The sequence below is a fragment of the Rhinatrema bivittatum genome, chromosome 11 (assembly GCF_901001135.1).
Source record: "Rhinatrema bivittatum chromosome 11, aRhiBiv1.1, whole genome shotgun sequence".
NCBI lineage: Eukaryota > Metazoa > Chordata > Amphibia > Gymnophiona > Rhinatrematidae > Rhinatrema > Rhinatrema bivittatum.
The window spans coordinates 82848012-82872975 of NC_042625.1; the positions used below are offsets into that span (position 1 = coordinate 82848012).

Here is a 24964-nt window from a genome sequence, read left to right on the forward strand (position 1 = left end):
GCGAAAAGCATGGAAATTAAATAGGGGAGGACTGTGAAGGCCTCAAGTTGGATAGTGTACTCATGATGCGGATAAGAACCAAGGCTGAGGTGAGTAGTTATGGGAAGGCTTGTTTGAACAACAAAGTCTTAAGTCTCTTCTTAAAGGTGATTGGACATTGTTCCAGCCTCAGTTCAGGAGGGAGCAGGTTCCATTGCTTGGGGCCAGAGGCAGAAATAGCTCTCTTACTGAAGGAGGTATATTACAGATTAGGGCTGGCTCTATCACGAGGCCTGAAGAAGCGGATATCTAGTTTTATTTCTGGTGGGGCTAGGGGAGCTCCTCCCCCTCTGTGACCCTCTCTTTCCATCTAGCATGAGGAAAACAGCAGTGTTTCATGCCGTATCTTCCTCCCCTGTCAGTCAGCTTCACTCTACAGTTTGAAATGTGCTACTAGCTGGCAAGACCAGTGAGATTAAGGGGATCTCAGCACATTCAAATTTCCAAAGGAAACCAGTCAGCAGAGGAGGCAGAAATAGGTAAGAAGCACCGCTCTCTTCCTGCCAACCAAAGTGAAAGGGATTTTAGGGGGGGGGGGGGGGGGGGGAAGACAAGGGGTTGAATAGAGGGAACTGGGTCATATCTTTAGGGGACAGGGCCTCCCAACTATACCTGGCCTGCTTCAGATCTTAGTATTATCTATCAAGAGCCATTCCTCTTTGTCTAGCCCTTCTGAAATATCATTTATGAAAACATTGCCTATACCAGGGTCAGGACTGAATCCTGCGACACCTCGCTGGCCACCCTCATTTCAGGCTGACCTACCACTCAATTTTTAATCATGACCACCACTCTGGCACCTATGAAGTCTACGGTGCGAACAGTGTAAAAGGCCCATCTAACATCTTACTAGCTGGCGTGCAGCACCCGCCTGTGACCTAATTCCCTGGTCACCTAGCCAAAGAAATTAATCAGATTTAATGGACATGACCCGGCCCCCTGCTGAATGCACGCTGCAAGCTGCTGGATATTCCACCATCCTGTCTCTAGATGTGATTCTATTACATTTCTACCCAGGTCAGACTATTGAGCCTTCAGCTTCAGGCCTCCTAGCTGCTCCCCTCCAGTTTTCCAGAACCACTCCCGCCTCCAGCCAGCGGACAATCAGGGCTGTCTGTGGATGCTGCTAGCAGCTCTGCAAATTCCCTGCCTAGGATAGCCCCTTTCTTGCCCTATTGCCTTAACCACCTTCCTTGTCAGCAGACCCATCTGGACTCTCTTCTGAGGTCCCAAACTCTCTTATGACGCTATTTACCTGCAAATCCCTCAAAAAAAAAAAAAAAAAAAAAAAAGTGTCACCACCACAGGAGAGTCACTTTCAAAGAACTCTGGCCTGTCGTTTGCATTTAACATCTGTCAGTTTGCTGCTCTTTTTATTTTTTTTGAAGGTGAGAAAAGGGGTATTAGTGTGGTACTCTCTTACTTTGAAAACTAAATTCCGTTTTTTGTTTTTGTTTTTTTTTAATTGTCAGAGGAAGTACTAGGGGGGATACAATTAGAGGAAAAGATCTAACTGTTCTCACATAATCCCATCCCATCCCAGCTTCTGCCCTTCAGTAGAGGGGAAAGTGGTCTGTCAATTATTACACAGATTAAAAAAAAAAATCTTCAAAACACGATACGTCTAATCCCAAAGAAAAGACTGGCTCCAAAGGGAACCAACAGTCTGTCAGGTATAAATAAGTTGAACGAAGACCCAGTATCATGCAATAAAGGCAAAAGGGAGACAGCACAGTCATTTTATCTCAATACATTAGGGAAAAATGTTTCAGTAATTTAAAAAAAAAAAAAAAAACGCTACACAAAAACAACATTTTCCTCCCCGAGGACCCGTTTTACTAGATTGATGATCATGCAGTATATCTGGGAGGATTCGACCTCCCCTCAGCCATTGCTCCCCCCCCCCCCAAATCACAGAACCACGTGCCAGGGTGAACGACTTCCTGGGCCTCCACACTAAGGCTCGGTGCTTCTGCAGCCTCTCGGTCAAGCCAACTTTAGAGTAAAAAAGCAAGCATGCTGCGTCTCACCACCTCCATCCTCCTACGCCGGATGGGGGCTGGCAGTCCATTTTGATTCCTCCTGAGTCCTGCTCATCGTACGTCACTGCCACAGAAACAGACCCAAGAAGCCTACTGGCCTTCACGCTGCTCTTCACAGGGAGAGGGGATAGACGTGCTTCCCTCGAAATGCCTGCCTCTGTCTTCACAAGGCACGTTAGAACAGCGCTTACAACTTCTGAGATGCATTTCCCCGCCAAGTCCCTTTTTAAGGAGACGCTTAGTTAATCCACAGATTTAGAGCCGGTTTGGTAAAATGTCCTGCCCTCCCCAAGTGGCACTTGGCTGCCCTTGGAAAGGACGTAACTAATGAGCCGCAGGAGACTCTTCAGCCTGGTGAAGCAGACACAGCCTAAGAGTCCACGCAGCTAGAGGGGAACGTAAAGCTAAAATCAGCCTTGGAAGTCTCTGCACCGAATATTTCTACCTTTGTTTTCTTCATTGTAGGAGGGATTCATTCATCAGAGAAGCTGCTATCTGTGGCTCTCTCCTAGCTCAACTAAAGTTTTAAAAGTTAAGGGGAACAGGAAGCACACAGCGGGGGGGGGGGGGGGGGTGTCAATTGTCAAACAGCCCACTTACAAGCGAGCAGGAAAAGGAACAGGTGTCTAAGTTCCGGGGATCTTCCAAGGGCACTTACGCACATAAGTCTGCTTTTAACATTATCCCACCAAACTTACCGGCAGAATGTGCACAGAAAATTTGCAGGAAATTCCTCACACACTTTTGAAAATGGAAAAGGGTGTTTGTAAGTGCAATCCCTCCCCCCGGAATACCTGTGCTCAGCCTTGATAAAACCTACAAGAGAACAGGACATTCCCAGATAAGTTTCAATACGCACCAGACCATTTCTACGTGGTAAAACACTATTTTTTTTTCCCAGAAATGCTTTTGAAAATTACCCTTCCTATATATATATATATATATATATATATATATATATTTATCTTGAGCTGATAAGATTTTTGTAATATCAATACCTAAAAGAACAAAAAGCTATATTTATTTCCAGTAAAACGTGGCAGAACCACGAGCAGAGTAGCAGCACAGGTGAGAGTAGTCAGACCCGGAGAACACAAAACATACACATTTTCAAAGAAGTTACGCCCGTAAATGTAACATACTGTTTTAGCAATTTTCAAAAGCCATTTACCCCCATTAGGTGCACTTAACGCGAGTTGATCCTATTGAAAAATCAATGGCATATATTGCAGCAATTTTCAAACGCCCACTTACACAGGTAAAGTGCATTTACACATGGAAAACAGTTTTAAGCGTGTAAATGCTTTTGAAAATCAGGCCCATATGGAATTATCAGCTCAGCAGAAAAAAAAAACGAGAACCTTGAGAAACTAAAATAGCTGAAAATAAAAATCTGTACTCCAAGTGGTGCAGCTCAAATAAACATTTCAGATTCAGGAAGTGACCGGACTGGTATGAAAATTATACACAGACGAACCTCCAGAATCGAGGGTCCAAGCCAAAACCAAACTGCAATAGGAACAGAGCAGGCCGGTCAGAGTGAGCTTACGCAGACGCATTTAAACCTGACCAAAGAGAAAGCAGAAACTGGGTAACGAGAAACACTCACCACGGTGTGCGGTGGCTACTGGAAGACTACCTCCCCGCCAACGTTTTTCACGTTTTGTTGCGTCAGTGCATCAAGCTCCCCCCACACACACACACATCGACACGCCACACCCTTTCAAGGTCAAAAATATTTTAATCGGGGATAAAGCCTTTACTCATCCAAAAAAAACCAAACCGGCAACTAAGGCTGGTGGTCAGCGTTTCCAAAGAAACGATCCAGGCTTACAGATATAAGGCGAGCTTCACTAGGCTGCGATACCTTTAAAGAAAAGGTATTCACACTACACATTTCAAGCCATACCTTTCTATTTTCTTAAACGAGACTTAATGAAGTTAAGAGAGTCTTGTCTGGGAATTTCCATGGAAAGCGGCTAAACCTAAGACAGCACCGGCTCGAATACAGCATAAGTTGGGGGAAACGGGAGGAACTGGCCTGGCACATTTGAAGTTTTACAATCTAGTTTCTAACCTTCGCCGTGTAGCGACTCTTACACTCCCCTTCATATATTACATAGCGGCCCCGGTAGATTACCTCTACCTCTCAGAAGTGAATCCCTTTGTGTCTCGCCGCTGTTAAAATCCTGGAAACGGCTTAGCATGAAATTACCGCTGCGGAGCACGGTTTCCAAATTTCTACCCTTTAGAGGTACTAAGAATATTCTCCTGGCGCTGCCCTCGGGGGAGGGGGTCTATTCCTCATGGGATGCTAAAGGGCTTCAGGTGATTTGCCCGGATGACAACGGAGCAGGGCGTGGGGAAATGCTTTCCCGGATGTACAACAGGACTCAGAGCTTGGCCGTGCACAGTTCTTTTGTATACCTGCAGGTTAGGCACTCTATTCCGTCTCTAGCCAGAGAAGAGTTGTAACTCAAGAAGGGAGAGCTCCTCTCAGACCCCTTTGATTTAGAAGACCCTTTCCGCCACACAAGTTCCTTTTTATACTCCACTTTCTTGAAAAAAAAAAAAAAAAGAGAAGAATCTCTAAAGTTTGACAATATCATGGCTTCTTGGAAACAAGAATTAGGGACAGATCTTTCTAATTCTCGATAAGTAAAACGTTTTGCCAGGATCGGGTCTGTAACAAGCGATATCCTCTTACGGGAAACAATATAAATTTCTCACGAGATTTTATTATTCTCGGAAACCTGCCCATCTAACTGAAATTTCTACCTCTGACCAGTGCGTCAAATTGTAAAATGATTGCTGGCACTTTGGGACATCAGCTTTGGACCTGTCCAAAGATTTTGGGATTCTAGGAGAAGGTGACCAACTATGTGACGAAAGCAACAGGGGTTAGGTTGTCTACCAGTCCCCAAAGTTCTCCCTGTTTGAAGGGTTTATGGGGATCACTTTTCAAAATTCCTTTCATAAGCTATGGGTCCGGAAGGCTCTTTTGCTTGCAAAGAAAAATATTTTACACTGTTGGTTTCGTAAGGTCCCACCCTTCTCAGACACAATGGTATATTGGGAACTCTTGTGGAAGGGACTCAGGTTTAAGTAATTGTTCATCTAGAGTACGAAGACTGTATTTCTTGGACCGGGGGCTGCGCAGAGTGAACCAACCCCCAGGCCTGGTTGGAACGCTGAAGCCTGAATGAAAATATTTGAACTAAAAAAGGTATTCACAACCCACTAAGCCTTCAAGTTTTCCCCACCAAGATCAATACGGTCACTAGGTGAAAGCAAATGCGCTTCTGAAAGGGTGTCCAAAAACATGCAACTCCAGCTGTGGAAGCCTTCTGAGGAGCAAATACTGTGGAACGCTGAATGCAAAAAGGAAGAAAACAAGCAAAAAAAAAAAATCTCCAGAGCCAACTAGACACTTAAGGGATAGTGTTCTTTAGTAAAAGCAAAAGACCAGATAGTCATAGCAACATAGCAGAGATAGCAGAAAAAGATAATCAACCTACCCATCCAGTCTGCCCAGTTCTCCTGGTCCACCCTGCTCAGGATACAATCCCCTCTGCCAGCCACACAGCATGACTGCTTCTAAAACGTTATCTCCTTATCCAGGACATTTCCAGTTCCTCCTCTGTACTCTTACCACTACGGACAGATAAGCATACAAAATCCCCCGCTTAGTTCACAACCAGAACCCCCCCAACTCCTTCCCCATGCCCAACCACAAAGCTTTGTAACAACCTAAAAATAGTGGCCAATACTAGCATGACCACTGTCCGAACAGTCAGCTTCCTAGGCACCCTGTTAATGAATGCAATACTGAAAGAGTTTCTAATAGAGTTAAGTGTCATACTGATTAATCATTTTTGATACTAACAGCCTATAGACTTAATAGTCTTCTATTTTTGTATGCAATCTGCCTATCATTTCAGGCATGAAATAGCAATTCCACCTGATGCAGCTCCGTTCACGTGGAACGCAACTTTCTGCTGCGGTTCCTGCCACAGTGACATCTTGAAACGACCTCTTGCCCTTTTGTCATCTGCAAACAAGGGGGCCGATGCAATACAGTGCGCTCACACGAGCGCACTGTTTAACCCTCTGTTGGACGCGGGTTAAATAGGCGCTAATCCATCCCCTAATGCAATAGGGGGATTAGCGCCTATTTAACACGCTTCGACGCGGAGTGAATGAGTTAGCGCTCATCACATGCAAATGCACATGAATGAGGCTATTACTCATTCACTCCGCATTCAAAAAAATAAGTGTGCGTCTCAGACGCACATTTATCACTCAGATATTGATGCCTGCCTGGAACAGGCGTTAATAGCAGAGCGCACGTAGAAGAAGAACAGAAAAGCAGAAAAAACTGCTTTTCGGTACGTCAATTAAAAAATAAATAAATAAATAAAAATACCTCGGCAGACCGCAGAGTTAACCGGCGTCGGTCTTCATAACCATCAGTCGCCGCAGGGTCGAGTTAGCAAGGAGGCGCTAAGGTCGCGCAAGCGACCCTAGCGCCTCCTTGCTAGCGTGACCCCCTAATTTGCATATTGCATGGCGCCCCCCTTGCGCTAAGAAAATTTATTGCATCGGCCTTTTCTGAGTCAACCTTAATGGCAGGCTTTTTAGCTACAGTGACGTCTGAAGTGAGCTTTTGGCCCCTTTGCCATCTGAAACTCAACTGTGATAATTGTAAGTGAAAAGAACTGCACGTTGATAAAGCTTATCTCTTGCAAATAGTCTTGGTATCATATGATTAGATTATCGCTTATGACATCAAGCGGTGATTTTGATATGTGACCCCCCCTAAAATACATAATGACGACACTTTTAGACAAGACAAGACATAAGAAGGATTATTTACAACTAATGTGGACACCACCCTGCACACAGCCTGTCAGACAGATCAAGTGACGAGTGTGAAAAGCAATGAAGGCACCCAAAATACACAAAGCACTCACAAAAGGTACAGCGATTCCACGTCTACCCAAAATCCACAAAAACACTTGCAAAGTTTGGAGAATGCACATTAAAAAAAAAAAGAAACAAATTATGAAAAAATATTACATCCTCAAGACGCACACACTCTCATCCCCAGACAAACAGTGTGCTCCCAATTAGCTGAGAAAAACACTGAAAGTAACATTTAAAACACAGATAGTCCTCCCCGAATGAGATGAATCTATGTATGTAAAAAGCTGCATTTGAAGAAAAGGTCATGGATGAGGCTTACAAACCTTAAAAGCCTCTCTCAGAACGACCACGAGCAAGCAAGGGAATGCGGAGTTAGGCCCAGGGTAATATGAAACAGGATGAGGCAGGGTTTCCCCAAATCTGTCCTAACTGACCCTACACAGCGAGTCGAGTTTTCAGAACGCCCACACACAAATATGCATGACATAAAATTTGCATACAGTTGATCTCCAAAGGATGTAAATTTTAATTTTCACTTTTGTGCAAATTAAAAAAAGAAACGATTGCCTGAATTTTCATAATTGGGTATCCTGAAAGCCTGACTGGTTATAGGATCACCAGGACAGGTTTGGATAGCCCTGCCTTAAGGGTATTTGACTATGCCCCGATCGGTTCCATTTATTTATATTTTTTAAGACACTTTTATTGAAGAGACCACATACGATTGCTTTCATGAATTCACCATAATACACTCAGCAGACAACCAAAAACACAATACCTTTTTTATTTTTTTATTTTTTTTTAAAGCATACCTTAATATGTTCAAATCTTCTTTGGGGTTTAATGTCGAACTCTTTTCCAGTATTTCCCCATTTTGTTTTTTAAAGCTGAAAAACAAAAGAAATACATAAATAAAAGATACAAAAGCAATGACTTCTCTCTTAGCTCTGTGATCACCAAAGCGAGACAGGCCCGCAGGCAAACAATCCACGTTTAGGAAACAGAAACAAGAGCGTGGTTTCAATTTGGTCGCCTTGGCTGACCATACGGACAATGACCAGGACCACATGTCCGAGGGACTTCCATAGGCACCATCACAGATTTTCGCGTGCACATGGCAGCCGAAAAAAAAAAATAAAGCAAACTGTAGAAAGGGAAAAAAAATTACAAACTACAGAGCACTCTTTATTAAAAGGAAAAGGTCTGAACCCTCCAACGCTACAGAACTCAAAAGCCCTGCATTTCAGTAAAGCCACCCTGACTGCAAGTACTAAAATGCAAACCCCAGAGCCTTGATTTTCCAGTCTTGCAAGCTCCAAACCAAGGACTGTGCACTGCGATGCGCCACAAACCAGCTCCAGACTCCCCTCGCTTTACAGCCATCGGAGATTATGCTCCCTGGTTCTGTAGCCTCATGCGCCACAAACCAGCTCCAGACTCCCCTCGCTTTACAGCCATCGGAGATTATGCTCCCTGGTTCTGTAGCCTCATTTTGCCAACCAAAGGGTTGTGGGAATTTCACCTTTCACCCGTCAGGCTCCCACACGCACCTGAAACACAGAAGCTTCTCCTGCCCAGACCCCCCCTCCCCCCCCCCCCCCCATTTAACAACCGCTGAAAAATTTCCCCCTCCTCTTCCTTCCCCCCCTACATCTCAATCCTCAAAAGGGAACGATTTACACCGATAGCTGCTTTATTCACCAGGAAAAAGGCAAAATCTGCCAATTACTCACTCTTGCCTGGCATATTCAGCCAAGATCCACTGCCACCTAACAGACGCAGAAACTGAGAAAATGAAGGCTTTTAAGGACCATAAGGCCCCTTCAGCCCATCTATTCCCACTTGCGTTTACTCCGTCTTATCCTCACATCCTCTGGGCTTATCTCAGGCTCTCTTGAATTATGTTACTGTTTTGGTCTCCACGCATCAGCCACCCTTTCTGTGAAGGAATATTTCTTTTGGTTATAGCTTTGTCTCCCTCTTTTGAGCCTCATGCCATGATCTCGCTTCCAAGCGTTTTGTGTATTTATGGCCTCCGAGGTATCAATTTTGTTTCTATCACATGCTCCCTCTTTTTTTTTTTTCTTTGGCGTATACATATTTGCGTCCTAAAGCCTCATTTCATAGGGCTGACGGCACAGATTGTGTACTATTTTGGTAGCCCTTCGACTGAACTGCCTCCAATCCAGTTGCATCCTTTTGGGAGACATGGCCTCCAGAATTGGACACAATAGGACCATAAGAGCTTCTCCCTATGCACCCTAGCGTTTTACCAGATCCTGCCACACTGTTTTATCATCTTGAGGTCATCAAACAGGATCACACTGACCTTTGTTTGCCAGTTGGTGCACATCATGATCTCACCCCCAGTCACATACTGCTCTCTTGGATTTCTGCATCCCAACTATACTTATTTCTGTATTTTCTGACAAACTCTTTACCATTGCTCAAGCTCTCTTAAAATCAGCGTTTCCCAGCCCTCTCTTGGAGGCACACCTAACCAGTCAGGTTTTCAGGATTGTCACGAGGGAGATTTGCAAATCTCCCTCGTGCATATTCCAAGGTGGAGCTCCGGGGTCTGCCCCAGTAGATTCCTGTTCCTTGGGATAGCAGATGGGTGCGCCCAAGAAGCACTTATATGAGCGGGAAAGCCAGGAGCTCCTGCATCAAAAGCCAAGCTCAGTTTTCTTTAGTTTGTTTTTAATTATTTTATTTGGTTTATATTTCGCTTTTTTTTTTTGGCACTTTAAAAAAAATGAATGGACCTGACCATTAGGAGTACTGCATCCTTCCTCGTGTATGGAAAGGCTGCAGCTGAATTAGGGCACCATGTGGAATAAGAAGGCCATTTAGAAGAGAAACCATATAGAGAGCATCCACCAAAAAAAATGAAAGGAAGAAGTGGCCTGAAATCCTACAGAAGCACTGCAATTACCTCTGCACATCTCTCAGCCATATAGTCCGACTTGTCTGCCTATCTGAAGGTCAGGTTTGTGGAAGACAATTCTCTTAGTGATTTATCCAGGTAAACAAGCTTAACTGCACCCAGTTAAAAGTGAACAGGAGCTTCCATAGCGCGGTGCCTGCTTTCAGCTGTGTTAAAAAGAATGTAAAGAGAGGCATTCCTATGAGCATCTTTAGGTCAGGGGAGTAAAATAGCGCATGTGCTTTCAAATGAGGCCAGGCTATTTTTCATTTTTTACCCCTCACCTCAACCAATCATACACATGTACATGGCACATGTATAATGATAGAATTCATAATCTTTTCCAATATTAATATTTGTGCCTTATTGTAAACCGTTATGATGCTACCTAACTTAGTGACGGTATAGAAAAGTTTTTAAATAAATAAATAAATAAACAAACAGCAACTGCAAAGCACAGGGGATCTTTTAGCATAAGTTCTCTGCACTTGCTATTTAAACAAAAAAAAAAAAAAGATACAGCAAGCATTGCTTCCCTTTGAAAACGGACTGCAAAGTAGGTGGGATAAAAGCACCTGTGTGCCTCGTAAAATAATGCGAGCTATGCAAAACTGTTCCCTACAGGTATGCGAATGTGTCAACAACTCAGAAGTACGCCCAGCGGCACGGGTCACTGCCTGGGGAGTCCAGGGGGGTAATTTGTCAGGACTGGTCCAGAAGAACTCGCTAGAAGACAATTCGGGTTTGACAGATTTTGGCCAGGGGGTGAGCAAATCTGGTTGAAAAGAGGAAAGCCTGGACGGGAAGAGGTGGGAAAGAAAGCTGGCACTGGACAGGATGAGACACCCCTTGCAGAAGAAAGCTGTGCTGAGCTAAGGGGTAAAAAACTGGAGAAAATAACTCTGGGGGGGGGGGGGGGGGGGGGGACTTACATAAACAAAACTCGTTCCCAAGCAGAGTGTGCACGCGCCAAATTATACCCTGGCCTAAACTGTTTTGACAAGGTTATAAATGCTAGGGGGAAAAAAACCCCCATGGATTTACAACAGAAATCCTAAGCCAGCCTTAAATTGCAAGGTCACTAGGAATCCCATCATAATATTTATACCATATAAAGTAAAGCGACAGACAGACAGTCACAAAGTTTATTTGGCTAAATATTATGAAAAGCAGTGGCATGCCACAATTACAGAAACAATTTACAAATTGCTAGAAGAATATAGTCAAAATTAAGAAAATAAGCACACAAGTGCACATGAGGTAGAAAATGTGCAACAAAACCACAGCGGTACTGAAAACGCTGGCATTATATACCCTATAATTTATTAGAAGAGACCATCATACAATACTTAAGAGTCTTTGCATGAGTATTTTCTCAAATACCCACGCATTTGTAATCATGTCCTCAGAGTTCATGGGTTGGGTTTTTTTATTTATTTTAGCACTGCATGAATGCAAAGAGGAAAAAAAAGAAACTGTGAGCCTTCAATAGCTTTAAAAAAAAAAAAAAAAAAGCACGATATTATAAAACTAATACTTAAAAAAAATAAAAAATACACACACGAGAGGGAAACATTTCAGTTTGGATGTTCAAAATATTAGCCTGGTATATCCTTGTTTCGGACGAGTATCTGCGTCAGAACGCATCCTTTTTATTTATTTATATACCGATAGCCGTTTGCACAACGTATCGGTTTACAAAGAACATTGCGCTTATAATATGATGCATAACAGTTACATGGAACAAATTGGTAACATATAGGGATAACATAAATAAGAGGTATTTAAATCAGTTTATAAACTATGTACATCGTATCGGTTTACAAAGAACATTGTGCTTATAATATGAAGCATAACAGTTACATGGAACAAATTGGTAACATTTTTGACGATGGGGAGAAATATTCCCCTTTGCTGTCCTCGCTGTAGAAAAAAAATGTTAAGTCGGAGCTCCTGACTTCAGCCAGCTACCGAGTTTCAATTCTTTAATGTGGTAATAGCAAAAACAAAAAAAACAAAAAAAAAAACAAACTGGAACATTTAAATGCCACACTCTCCATCCGATTGGCGTGGAGAGGAGGCTTTTGGGCACCGGACGAGTAACGGCAGATTTGCTTGAAATAGAGTCCTTATGTGGTTTAAAGAAACAATTCCTGAGGAAGGCAGTGTGCCGAAACTTGTACAAGTTGACATTTTTACCATTTGACATCTTGGACATTTAGAAAATCATATTTTCAAACAAAGGACATGAGGAACAACAAAACAAGCTAAGTAAAAAGAACTTTGTTTCTGACAGGGGATAACAATTAGGAGGCAAGTGTGCACAAATAAAATAAATAAATAAAGCAACAAAAAATATTTTAATAGTATTTAGCAAATTTTGCCATATTTTTCAATAAAAAATTATTTTGAAGTAAATGGAGGTAGGGGGAGGTGAGTTAATGATTAAAAAAACAGAAGTGCTAAGAAGCAACATGGATAGTGCCCGATTAGTATAATATGAAACCACTACCCTTCCTCATAATAATTATGTGGCTACTGTAGTAATAAATATAGAATACGGCAATAATGTTTGACAAAGGGTATACATATACCAGATGATTTTGGGGGATAGTCTAGTTGTTTAAAACCTGGGTAAGCGATCTTGATTTAAGATAATTGTGCACTCTCCATTGTGACATCATAATGTACCCAATGAGCTTCACTGAGAAATCTCATTCAGAAAAGAGAACTTTCCATACCACTGGAAACGTCATATCATGAAGGTCTTCATTCATGCCACTGCCATTCATTTGGGTAATGAAACAAAAAAAAACAAAAAACCCACTCACCTTCCCCCCTCCTCCCATTAACATTTTTGTTAATTATTTTCGAGACATTACAGCACCGTCCCAATATGCACAACATATAGACAATACTTAGCATATCAGAACTTATAAACCAATCTGGTACATACGCCTTAACTGGTGATGAACATCATTTTTATAACAACCAATCATAGCTACTGACTTCCATCCAAAAAAAAAAAAGACTTATGCAAGTCAAAACAAAACAGTCCATAAATACCAAATGGAGGGAGGGAATATCTAACATTAGAGAAGAACTTATCGCTCCTTTTATATCACCACTCAATATCTGAATTCAGGTCATTGGGTACAGCTGTATCAAGCTAGATCATCATCATAAGAAGTGCCATGCAGGGTCAGACTAAGGCCCATCGAGCCCAGCATCCTGTCTCTTAGGGTGGCCAGTCCAGGTCACAAGAACCCATCTGATCCCCAATTCTTGTATCTCACTCCCAGGGATAACTGCTGGCTTTCCCACATCCACCTGGTAATAACTATTTACGGACTTCTCCTTCAGGAACTTGTCCAATCCTCTCCATTAGCTGCCTTGACCATGCCCTCCGGTAACAGATCCCACAGCTTGATTGTGCGTGGAGTAAAAAATACTTCCTACGATTTGCTTTAAATCTGCCGGCTGCTAATCTCATGGAGGGTCCCCCTAGTCCCAGTGCTGTTTGAAAGGGTAAATAACCGCTCCCTATTTACCCGTTCTAGCCCACTCATGATTTTATAAATCTCAATCATATCCCCTCTCAGTCGTCTCTTTTCCAAGCTAAAAAGCCAATATGGTTCACATCTGGGAAGATGCATTTCCCTCTCACCTCCTTGTAAATCTAATTTTTAAAATTATTAAACCTTCCACACACATACATGTATACATACATACATACATGTCAATGTTTTCTCACTTTTTTTTTTTTTAAGTCCTTTAGTTTTCACTGGGACAACTGAAAGCTAAAATTGGGTGCGATACAAAGTCTGGTGTTTCACACCTACAGAAGCACTAATAAAGACGCAAAATGTGAGCATTTCCAGGTTGCACGAGCACCTCAAAAAAGTGACTACCAGTGTACACAAAGCGGTGAAGTAAAGTTTAAAAGAGCATATATTTTTGTAAGATCTCAGATTTTCTCAGTAATTGGCTATTTTTTTTTTTTTTTTTTTTTTTAATTGTAAACAATACACAAGCGCTTCCACCTGCTCAGATTTAATGCGGCTTGGATGCTCTGTCATACTTAGTCTGCAGTTTCCAAGTAGTCCCCCCCCCACCCCCCAATATTCAAATGGAAACAGAAGCAAATAACTATATATATATAAAACTATATCTATTATATATCTATCTATATATCTATCTATATCTATTATATATCTATCTATCTATATATTTATTATATATCTATCTATATCTATTATATATCTATCTATATATCTATCTATCTATATATTTATTATATATCTATCTATATCTATCATATATCTATCTATATCTATTATATATCTATCTATCTATATATTTATTATATATCTATCTATATCTATCATATATCTATCTATCTATATATCTATCTATTATATCTATCTATATCTATTATATATCTATCTATATATCTATCTATATCTATTATATATCTATCTATATATCTATCTATCTATATATTTATTATATATCTATCTATATCTATCATATATCTATCTATATCTATTATATATCTATCTATATCTATTATATATCTATCTATTATATATCATATATCTATCTATATCTATTATATATCTATCTATCTATATATTTATTATATATCTATCTATATCTATCATATATCTATCTATATCTATTATATATATATCTATCTATATATCTATCTATTATATATCTATCTATATCTATTATATATCTATATATAAACAGAACAGGATCGGCTAAAAAATGTAACACAGATCAAATACCCTGAGCAAGAGTCAAAAAAACCTCCTTGGTCTCAAACAATCTGTGGACAGGTGAGACATTTGCCACATTTAAAATGTCCTTTGAATTTAATCAACGTCATTACCTCCAGGGGAAACAGATCTCGCTACTGCAGCTGTAACACGTGCCAATGGTGTTCGATGACGTTAACCATGGAGGTTGTACACGTAAGATCTCAAACTATTCCATTGTCACATCTGATTTTTTTTTGTTGATCAGAGAAGACATTCCTCACACATCTGAGAGGGTACCCCCCCTGTCAAATCTCTTCCCTAATTCTGTAGATATTTCTTTAAAAGGTCCCCTCACATAGAACAAAAAGTCCTCTACAAGGAAAAAAAAAAAAGACTTAAAAGATACTTTTTTTTTTCCAAATGCTCAGGGAGAAAGCTTTGGAAGTGTGGCAAGGTACCGTGGTCAGTTGACTTTCTGAAGGCAGAGATAACAATACCAAGATCCCCACTCCCAGTGACAATATCCAAAAATGACAAATCATTTCTGTTATACTGAATACAAAAATGAAGGTTTAAGTCACGTGAAATTCTCCACTGATGTAATTCCAACAGATCCTCCTTAGCGCCTGTCCAGATGTTTGCAGTTTCTGGCCGGCTCTTTAGCTGCTGCGGCTTAGTAGAAAATATGCAACAGCTGGGGGATTTATAAATCTTAAACTAATTTAATACAAGACACCTAAAAGCTCATTTGATGGCACAGAGTTAGAACATTCATGCAGACATACGAACCACCGTGTCCCACCCCCCCATCCTTCCGCTACTAAATTATATATCCAGGAGCCAGCAAAATAATAAACTATAGCTAGACACTGCGAAGGAGTGAAGATCCTGCCTCCGAGAGACTCGGCAAAGCTGCCTGGGGGAGGCTTTTTCCACCTGCCTCCTCCAGAGAAGAGAGAAATCCTGGATCCTGAGCTGCTGGGATGCTGCGTTCCTTACCCTCCCGCTTACCCCAATGCATGCGCTCCCGAAGAAGCAGCTCGCTTCAGAGCAAGATGTCTCCAATGGGGTGTCCCAAAGGAGGATGCTCCTTGGGGAGCAGTCAGGGGCACTTTCGTACATCTATGCCTTCTGCTTCCGACAGACTGCATTGCTCGCGTGGTGTCCTGGGGGTCAGTAGAGCCTATTTGATGGTGTTTGATTACCCTGCCTATTAAGGTTTGGGGGTTTTTTGATGGTAATTTTTTATGGGGCCGTTATTCAGCCACAGAGTGGCGAGTTAAGTTAGCCGGATACACCTAACTTAACCAGGATATCCAGCAGCACCACTGAATATACCCGGCTATGTATATATAATATATACCATATATATATATATATATCCAGCTAACTTTAGACCAGCCCTATGGCGCGGCCAGAGCTAGCAGGTTAACCTATCCAGCTAACTGCACTCCTCCCCGGGATGCCTACCATCCGCCCTAAAAACGCCCCCGGCTTATCTGGTTAAATTCTAGCCGGATAATTTGTTTAATAACACGGTTAAGCCATTTAGAGGCATAACTTTCAGTTATCCATTCAAATGGCTTTTGAATATCAGCCTCACGTTTATAATTTGTGTCCTAACTGATCCAGTCCCTAGTGAGAGTACAGCATGTGAATAAGTTGGGGTTAGAAGGATTTTATTATTATGTATCGCTATACCTTTGTTTTGTATTTTCATGAATTGTATTTAATTTGTATATACGAACTTATGATATGCTGTATTTAATGTAGAAAAGGTATTTGATATGTATTATAAGCCATTCTGAACAGTCCTATAAGTCCGACAGGGAAGCATATAAATCCAAGATTTATATCCACTGGACTGGCTTCCCATCTCTCTCCGTATTCAATTTAAGATTGGATGTTTGATAAATAAAACTCTCCTTCATACCTCTCCACAACGGACTGACACGTTCTTTGTGATCATCCCAGCAAGAATCGGTTGGGGAGATCTCTGTCTTCTAGGGAGACTTGCTTCTCTTATTTCGCCCCCAAGCTTTGAAGCTCGCTGCCGCTCTCCACTCATCTTGAGAAAGACGTCCTAAAATTTAAAAAGGCCCTCAAGGCCTATTTCTTTTCTAAAGCCTTTTCCACGTAGTTATCTGGCTTTTAGAAAGTGTAAGCTGTCCCCCTGGTTACATTTTATTAAGCTATGTTATTTTTATTATAGGTGTTAGGATGTTTGTTTTATTTTACTTTGTTATTTTTATTCAATTATTCTGTCTTAAATGCACTGTATTTTAGATTTGATGTCTGCAATATGTATTTCATGTATATTGCTGTGATAGATTTTTTCACTTTGTTTAATTAGTGATTTTTTTAGTTCTCATATTAGTATTATTACTATTATTGTGCATCTCTGTTTTACTAACTGTAAAAAATTGCAATTAATCATAGACATCAATAAAGGTATAGCGTTATGTAGATGTACAGTGAAACTCATCACTTAAGGCAATCAACAGGCAACACATTTGCTAGTAGTTATAGTAGCTGTCACGGAGACCTGGTACACAGAAAGCCATGCGTGGGATATAGTTATACCGGGCTACAATCTGTTCAGGAAGGGAGGTGGCGTGGCATTATACATAACAATATTAAAGCAACGAGGTAAGGAGGAGGCACTGTGGGTTAATCTGGAAAGAGGGAATGGAACATCTATTATTGGTGTAATATACAATCCTCAATCACAGACTGAGGAGATGGGTGGAGATTTAATGGAGGATATTCACTGTGAAAGGGGAGCTGCTACTGCTAGGGGATTTCAATCCACCAGATGTTGACTGGGACATCCCAGCTGCATTATAAGAACATAAGAACCTGCCATACTGGGTCAGATCAAGGGTCCATCAAGCCCAGCATCCTGTTTCCAACAGTGGCCAATCCGGGCCATAAGAACCTGGCAAGTACCCAAAAACTAAGTCTATTCCATGTTACCGTTGCTAGTAATAGCAGTGGCTATTTTCTAAGGGGCAGATTTTAAATACTTGCGCGAGCGCATACTTTTGTTCGCGCAGCAGACGCGAACAAAAGTACGCTGGATTTTATAAGATATGCACGTAGCCGCACGTATCTTATAAAATCCGGGGTCGGCGCGCGCAAGGGGGTGCACATTTGTGCAACCTGCGCACGCCGAGCCCAGCGTGCGCTGCCTGTTCCCTCCGAGGCCGCTCCGAAATTGGAGCGGCCTCAGAGGGAACTTTCCTTCGCCCTCCTCCCACCTTCCCCTACCTAACCCACCCCCCGGCCCTATCTAACCCCCCCCTTAACTTTGCGCGCGGCCGGCTGCCCCGCTCCGTGGTCCGGTCCGGTCCCGGGGCCTGTTCCGAAGGCCGCGGCCACGCCCCCGGAACGCCCCCAGGCTGAAACCACGCCCACGTCACCACCCCCGAAACACCGCGCCCCGCCCCCTAAACGCCACATCATCCCGCCACGCCCCCGCCAGGAAGCCCCGGGACTTACACGCGTCCCGGGGCTCTGTGCACGCCGGCGGCCTATGCAAAATAGGCGCAGGGGTTTTAAAATCCGCCCCTAAGTCAACTTAATAGCAGGTAATGGATTTCTCCAAGAACTTATCCAATCCTTTTTTTAAACACAGCTATACTAACTGCACTAACCACATCCTCTGGCAACAAATTCCAGAGTTTAATTGTGCGTTGAGTAAAAAAGAACTTTCTCCGATTAGTTTTAAATGTGCCACATGCTAACTTCATGGAGTGCCCCCTAGTCTTTCTATTATCGTCTAGAAGCAAGAAGATCCTGTATTCTCTGCAAGGAGAACTGTTCTCTCTACTGGTAACAAAACTCACATGGGAGAAGTTGATACTGGACCTGGTGCTTACCAATGGGGACAGTGTTTCTCATGTTGTAGTGGATGATCATCTGGGATCCAGTGACCACTGGATGGCAAGGTTCAATATTAAGACGCAAGAGATGAAGGTTCATTCTAAGGCGAGGGTCCTAGATTTTCTCAAAATGGGGGTGTTAGCTGGATGGGAAAATCTAGGGGAAGCAGCAGAGCAGTGGGCAAAACTAAAAGGAGATATCATAAGGGCAACTCACCTTTTTGTTAGGAAAGTAAATAAAGAGGAAAAAGAAGCCGCTGTGATTTTCTAAAGAAGAAGCTGAAAAAGCAAGGGAGAAAAGGTTACAAACTTATCAGAGATCACAGAAAGAGGAAGACAGGCGACAATATCTGGAAAAGCTAAGAGAAGCTGGGAAAGAAGTCAGGAATGCAACATAACAGAAGGATTGATGGGATACACCAGACGGTCTTTTTCTGCTATCATGTTTCTAGTTTTTTTTAAAGGAAGTAGAATCTGTCAAACAGATTTCACTTCGGGGTGATCATAGCCAAAGATCTCAAGGCAGCAAAACTGCATGAGAAGTCGGGGGCCGGTGCTAGAAGAATGCTAGAGTGCAGAAGGAGAGGCATAGTCAGTAGGGGGAAGAGAATGGGGCGATAATGCTAGTGAGACCTCACCCGGACCTCATGTGTCCAGTTCTAGAGGCTTATTTCCTAAAGGAGAAGGACTGCTAGGTGGTGCGCATGCTCTGTACCAAAGGACCTACAGAAAATACATATACCTTAGAGGAAGAGAGATGGGGTGGGGAGGGGCAGGATAAGATGAAGACAAATACCTCAGAGGTATAAATAATGCCCAAGAGGCAAGCAGGTTCCAGTAGAAGGAGAGTTCTAGAATAAGGGGGTCATAAGAGGAGGCTCATAGGGGTAACAAGAAAAGATATTTCTTCCCAGAAAGGGCAGTGGATGTATTTGAAGAGCCTCCCTGAGGCGGAGGATGGAGGCAAAAACAACAGAATTCAAGAAGGCGTGGGATGGACCCAAAGGATTCTTAATTACAAAATAGACAAGGGAAAGCCGCATATCAAATGGGGCTATCGCATTTACGAAAGCAAGGAGACTGGGCAAGCAGACTAACTGGGCCGTGGCAGGTCAGGCCCACGTTTCCTGTTAAAATACCTTCTGCAGAGCAAGTGCCTGCAAACATGAAAAACACAATCACACACACTGGTTTCTAAGAGATACTGGGAAGAACTCAAAGATCGAGGGGACACGGACGTGCAGGAAGATAACAGCTGCTCGAGACGAACAGTAACATAAATGTGGTGAGACAACGGCGATCGATAAACACAAACACAGTGCCGAAAACAGACAGAACGCTGCTGAAGGTGCCAGAGGAGATGACGGAGATGGCAACCGAACCACCGTGTGCTACGGAACCAGTAGACGCTTACTAGGGGCCTGGAACATGCCGCGATACGATGTCAGCATGAACATATCCAGCAGTGCTACGGTAAACACCAAGCACTTTGCATTTCCAATCACGGAAATTACTTGTGTTATGCAAGACCGAGATACCATCGCTGCCCATTTCTTTACGAAATCTGTTTCAAGTCAGAGGCTCAGGCGAAGGCTGGGGAAGTGAAGGGGTATACAGTCTCGATTACAGGCATTGGAGAAAGTATTGTAAAATCTAAGACAAAAGTATTAGAGGATCTCACACACACACACGCTAGAAACCACAGGCAATAAGTAGCAGCCCTTACCAGCAACTCAATCCCTGCTGTTACAACACACACACAAAAAAAACAAAAAACAAGCCTTTCAGAGAAGGTAAACCATGGAGGCCTTGAAGTTGTACGATTGCATCATGTCCACAGGTGTGGTGCAACTCGCCCTGCTCTGGTTCAGGTCCAGGGGAATTTCCAGCCGTAGATTTCTCAGCACACATTTCTGGAGATTTCACCTTTTACCATACACAATATTAAAACAACTGTACTTCATCTCAACTACAGCGAGACCCGCGCACATGAAGATGCAAAGCACAAGTGTGGCTTTTAAAAGCAGGACTTCAGTTTACCCTGCCACGCCTAAGCCATGCTAAAAAAAAAAAAAAACCCACTGCCCTGTGACTGTTTTACACTACCGTGTCACCCATAGTCTTATGAGACAAAAACACAAAAAAGCAACGACACTATCCTGTTCACCTGAAAGCTAAACACTTACAAGACAAATCAATGGGTTACAGGAGTCCTTGCTTCAAAAAGTGCTGGGTACAATTCCAAGCTGGAAGAGGAGACTAGCTCACCATTTTTCTGTGCTTAAACTACGAGATTACACTCTCAGCACAGGAGTCCTGCATAGCAAATACCCCTTGGACTACAGATATTTTAGCAACCAAATAAAGTGGCAAGTTTCTGGAGTCATGAGAGCTTTGTAAAAAGGCAAAAGGTCCCGTGCGCCTTAGAACCAAATGTCTCCTTTCTTGAATCTCTTCCACTCACCCATCTCCAGTAGTGCCTAGCGGTGCTGAACGTCTGTTTGTCCTTCCCTACCTTCAAGGAGAAAACAGCGTCTTAGAATGGGAACGCATGAAAAGCAGGAGATAACGTGTGCCACCCATACTACCGCTGTCGTGCAAAAATGGCTCCTCTCCAAAATACAAATATTTACCAAAATACAATATTTTTTAAAAACAAACAAAAACATTTATGCTGTTTAAAAGGAAGAGAGGTGGATCTGCTTTGGCAGATCTAAGAAATTTCTACAAACTGTCACCGGCTTCAGCTCAGGCTTCAACTTCTTTCTTTGCAGCATTCAATTTCTCACCTCTTCGCCAGCGCTTGTATAGCATCACCATTTATTTTTTTTTTTTGTTACTGCACCATGGAGAATCTCAGAACAGCATTTGAAACCACATCTGCTCCTCCACGTCTGGCTAGTGAAAGAAGGGATGCTCCTATGGAGCTATGTATTTTCAGAGTGGCAGCCACGGTTTAGGACACGTACATCAGTCACGCCACTGTCCTGTGTGCAGCTAATCAAAAAGCAATCATCTAGCATGTGGGTCAACGTCACGCCTTGAACTGAAAACCTTTGGTAAGCAAAAGCTGATAGCCGATCTGTACTGATCCTGGACCTCTTAAAACTGGTCTCTCTACTCAAAAAAAAAAAAAGGACTTTAGTCTAGTACAATAGCGGAGACGCGACATAGCTCTGCAGTGGCTTATGTAGGTAAATGAGGAAGGCGGGGAAGGTCTATGGCAGTGCAGAAAGAATGCTCCAGGCTAGATTTACATATATTCAAAGTGCTGGAACACAAGGGCCCACGGTAAGTGGCGACCACTGTTAAGGTCCGTCTGCTGAGTTAGAAAAGCAGGATCCACTAAAATATACCAGGAATTTCAAAGCCGACTCACCAGATCCAACAGTTATCTTAGCTGGGAGGCTCTGCACGGGGACAAAGGTTCCACACAGAACTGAAAGGAGCCCACTTTCCAGGACGTGTGTGCAGTTATCTGCGGAACCCAAAAGACACTCCCTGTCAGATTCCTCGTGTCGTGTCCCCCCCCCGACGTGTCCTGAAAATCTAGAGTGGAGCAGTCACAGAAGTTATTAGGGACAACACCCACTTGCTGATCTCATAAGCCGGCTTTCCCTTTGAAAACCAGGCTCCGAAAATAAAGCAAGGCTGGAAAGTTATATGCCACGGAGTACAGAACGTTTCCAAAGCTCTTTTTTGGTGTCACCCATGCGGCACCACTGCTAGTCTTATGAAATAAAGCAACAAATAAAATATTGGGCCTGTCTGAAAAGTATCATTTGCAACTACCACAAGGTGCACGCAAACTGCAGTCGTTAATTGCCCTTCTCCCCCGGTGGAATGTGCGTGAACCCGAACTCCTGCTTCCTCCTTCCCCGGTGGCCACACACTGAAGATCCAGAGTTCACCATCTCAGATACCTGTGCACGCACACACACACACACACACACACAACACCTTTTTTGTAAAATGCATTTTTGCTGTCCACGAAGATTTATCTTTTAAAATGCACTGGAGGTGCTACAGTCTTGCTGCGGCCATCATAATCCTGGGCGTGGCCCTGTCTGCGTGTTTAGTGATCATATCACGAGACTTAATACCTAGATTGAGTATTGGACTACAAAAAAAAAATCAAGAATCAGACAGAAAAATGGAAGGCAGTGAAAATTACGAAAGTATGAATATATAGATATCCATATTTTATTTGTTTAGATTTCGTCTGCCTTTCCAAAAGTATCAATAACAAATGAAAACATAACCTTAAAATGCAGATGGCAAACAAAACATTCTACAAACAGCCAAGGATAAACACACGCCAATGGGAAACTAAAACAGCAAAAAGCAACCCCAATCTATCCACGCATCAAAATAAAAATACAGTCAAATGAAATTCCTCCAAAACAGCCAAATGTAATATAATAAATTCAAGAAACCAGACACAGCTAACCAGGACCACTAACTTTCTAAAGTTTAAATTATTCTCCGACAGAGAATGGAATGAATCACAGCATAAGAGTGAATTAAAATGTGCCAAAAAGGAGAACACCCCCCCAAGGTGGCCAGGCCTAGGCTATAACGCTCAGATATCAGACAGGGCCGGCAGGGTTGAGGCATGTCACAAAGGCGATGCGCAAGCCCTGGGGGTCACAGGAGGACAGCTGGCACTGGAGGAGTCACCCTTCATCCCTTTCCTATTTAGAGCAGAACTGAAAGGCACATTCTCCAACCGAGTCCTGCCCTGCACGTTTCAATCTGTAAGGGAGCCTGCGCTGCCAAAAAGATGGCCATCTTGGGGGGAAAAAGGGAAGGTAGGAAAAACGAGAGGAAACAGAAAAGAGCAATCAAGAGTTTTCCAGGATGCAGTATTCAGCGCAGCAGAACAAAAGCTTTATAAAAGCAGGCTAGATCCCCTTGCTGACCCTTCAGGCGAGTTCCCCTTCCTGTAAGGGCCCATCCCCACCACGGACAGAAATGGAGCCCCCAAGCACCGGAATGTCAGGGGAATTCCACAAGTGCGCGATCCGCTTCGGCTCATCCTGCAACACAAGCCATTCAGAGATTACGAGGGAAAACACTGCTCGGGTTATGTGCTGGCAGGAAAATTCTATTTTACAGAAGGAACTTCCGGATTTCAAAAAGTCTACTCAAATTGGGTGGGGGGGGGGGGGGGGGGGAGGGGCACTGAAAACCCAACAAGCACGCCTGCAGCCGCCGAGGCAGAAAAAGGTGGGTCAGGCCATGCAGTGGCACCATCTCCGGAGCCAAGGAGCGGCACTGGCTGCAAAGTTTAAAGACACTTTCTCGCTTGCTCAGTCAGCAGTGGTTCAGAGGCACGGCCACAGCTGTGCACAACCTAAATCAGGAAGAGAAAAGTCCACCCTCCCCCCCCCCCCCCATAAAAGGTGAATTTTAAAAGCCCGGCAAACGCATTAATTATGGGAAGTCGGGCTCACGTACATCGACTGTATTTTAAAAGGCACCCAGATTCGTAGAAATGACAGCAGAAAAGGACCAAATGGTCCATCCACTCTGCCCAGCAAGCATATGGTGGTACCTGCCGCCCAAACCATAAAAGTCAGGGCCTTCGATGGGTACTGTCTGAATCCAGTTCCCTGTAACTCCTTGCTATTGAGGCAGAGAGCAATGATGGAGTTGCGTTAACAGTATGAAGGCTTATTGGTGAAGGGTAGTAACCTCTGCACCAGCAAGTTACCCCCATGCACTCTTTTCTTCATCTCCATCCTCTAGTTTTAGGGATCTCAGTGTTTATCCCATGCCCCTTTGAATTCTCTCACTCCTCCGGAAGGACATTCCAGGCATTTACCACCCTGTCCATGATGAAATATTTCCCGATGTTGGTTCTGAGTCGTCCTCCCCGAAGTTTCGTTTCATGACCCCTAGCTCTACTGATTTCTTTCCAACGGAAAAGGTTTGACGATTGTGCATCAGGTATCTAAAGGTCTGTATCCTATCTCCTCTGCGTCTCCTCGTACGTAAATGCCACAGCGCGCACATCTCACAACTTTTCAAAAAGCGGCAGGGCATGGGTGTGGTCTGAGCAGGGCATGGAACTGTCCAAGAGATATGCGCATACGTACTTACGCGCCCTGGCACGCACCAAGATCCCCTGCCGCGTAACTATATATAAAAAAAAAAAAAAAAAAAGCGATTCATTTCAGAGAGATTTAAAGGGTCTGGGTAACGGAGGGGAGTGCAGGCTACCAAACCAGTGGGGATCTGTTAACTGGGCAAACTGGTAATGGCATCGGCACGCACCCCTTTCAAAATCCCCCAAATTACGAGGCAGAAGTAGGATTTGCACACCCATGCATTCGCCCATTTAAAATTTGGCACACATATGCACACGGCCGGGCTATT

At 43.1% G+C, this 24964-nt stretch overlaps 1 protein-coding gene across 5 annotated transcripts in view; it reads right to left on the reverse strand.

Annotated features, from left to right (window-relative positions):
- The window catches only part of HIVEP3 (human immunodeficiency virus type I enhancer binding protein 3), a 272282-nt gene that overhangs the window by 241622 nt on the left and 5696 nt on the right, over positions 1-24964 (reverse strand). For 3 of the 5 annotated variants that reach the window (XM_029619610.1, XM_029619605.1, XM_029619606.1), the window contains one exon: positions 7820-7894. The gene's annotated coding sequence lies outside the window, so the exon portion shown is untranslated. Of the gene's footprint in view, positions 1-5599; positions 5736-7819; positions 7895-24964 lie in introns of all 5 variants that reach the window. The other 2 variants (XM_029619607.1, XM_029619608.1) reach the window with 1 other exon arrangement.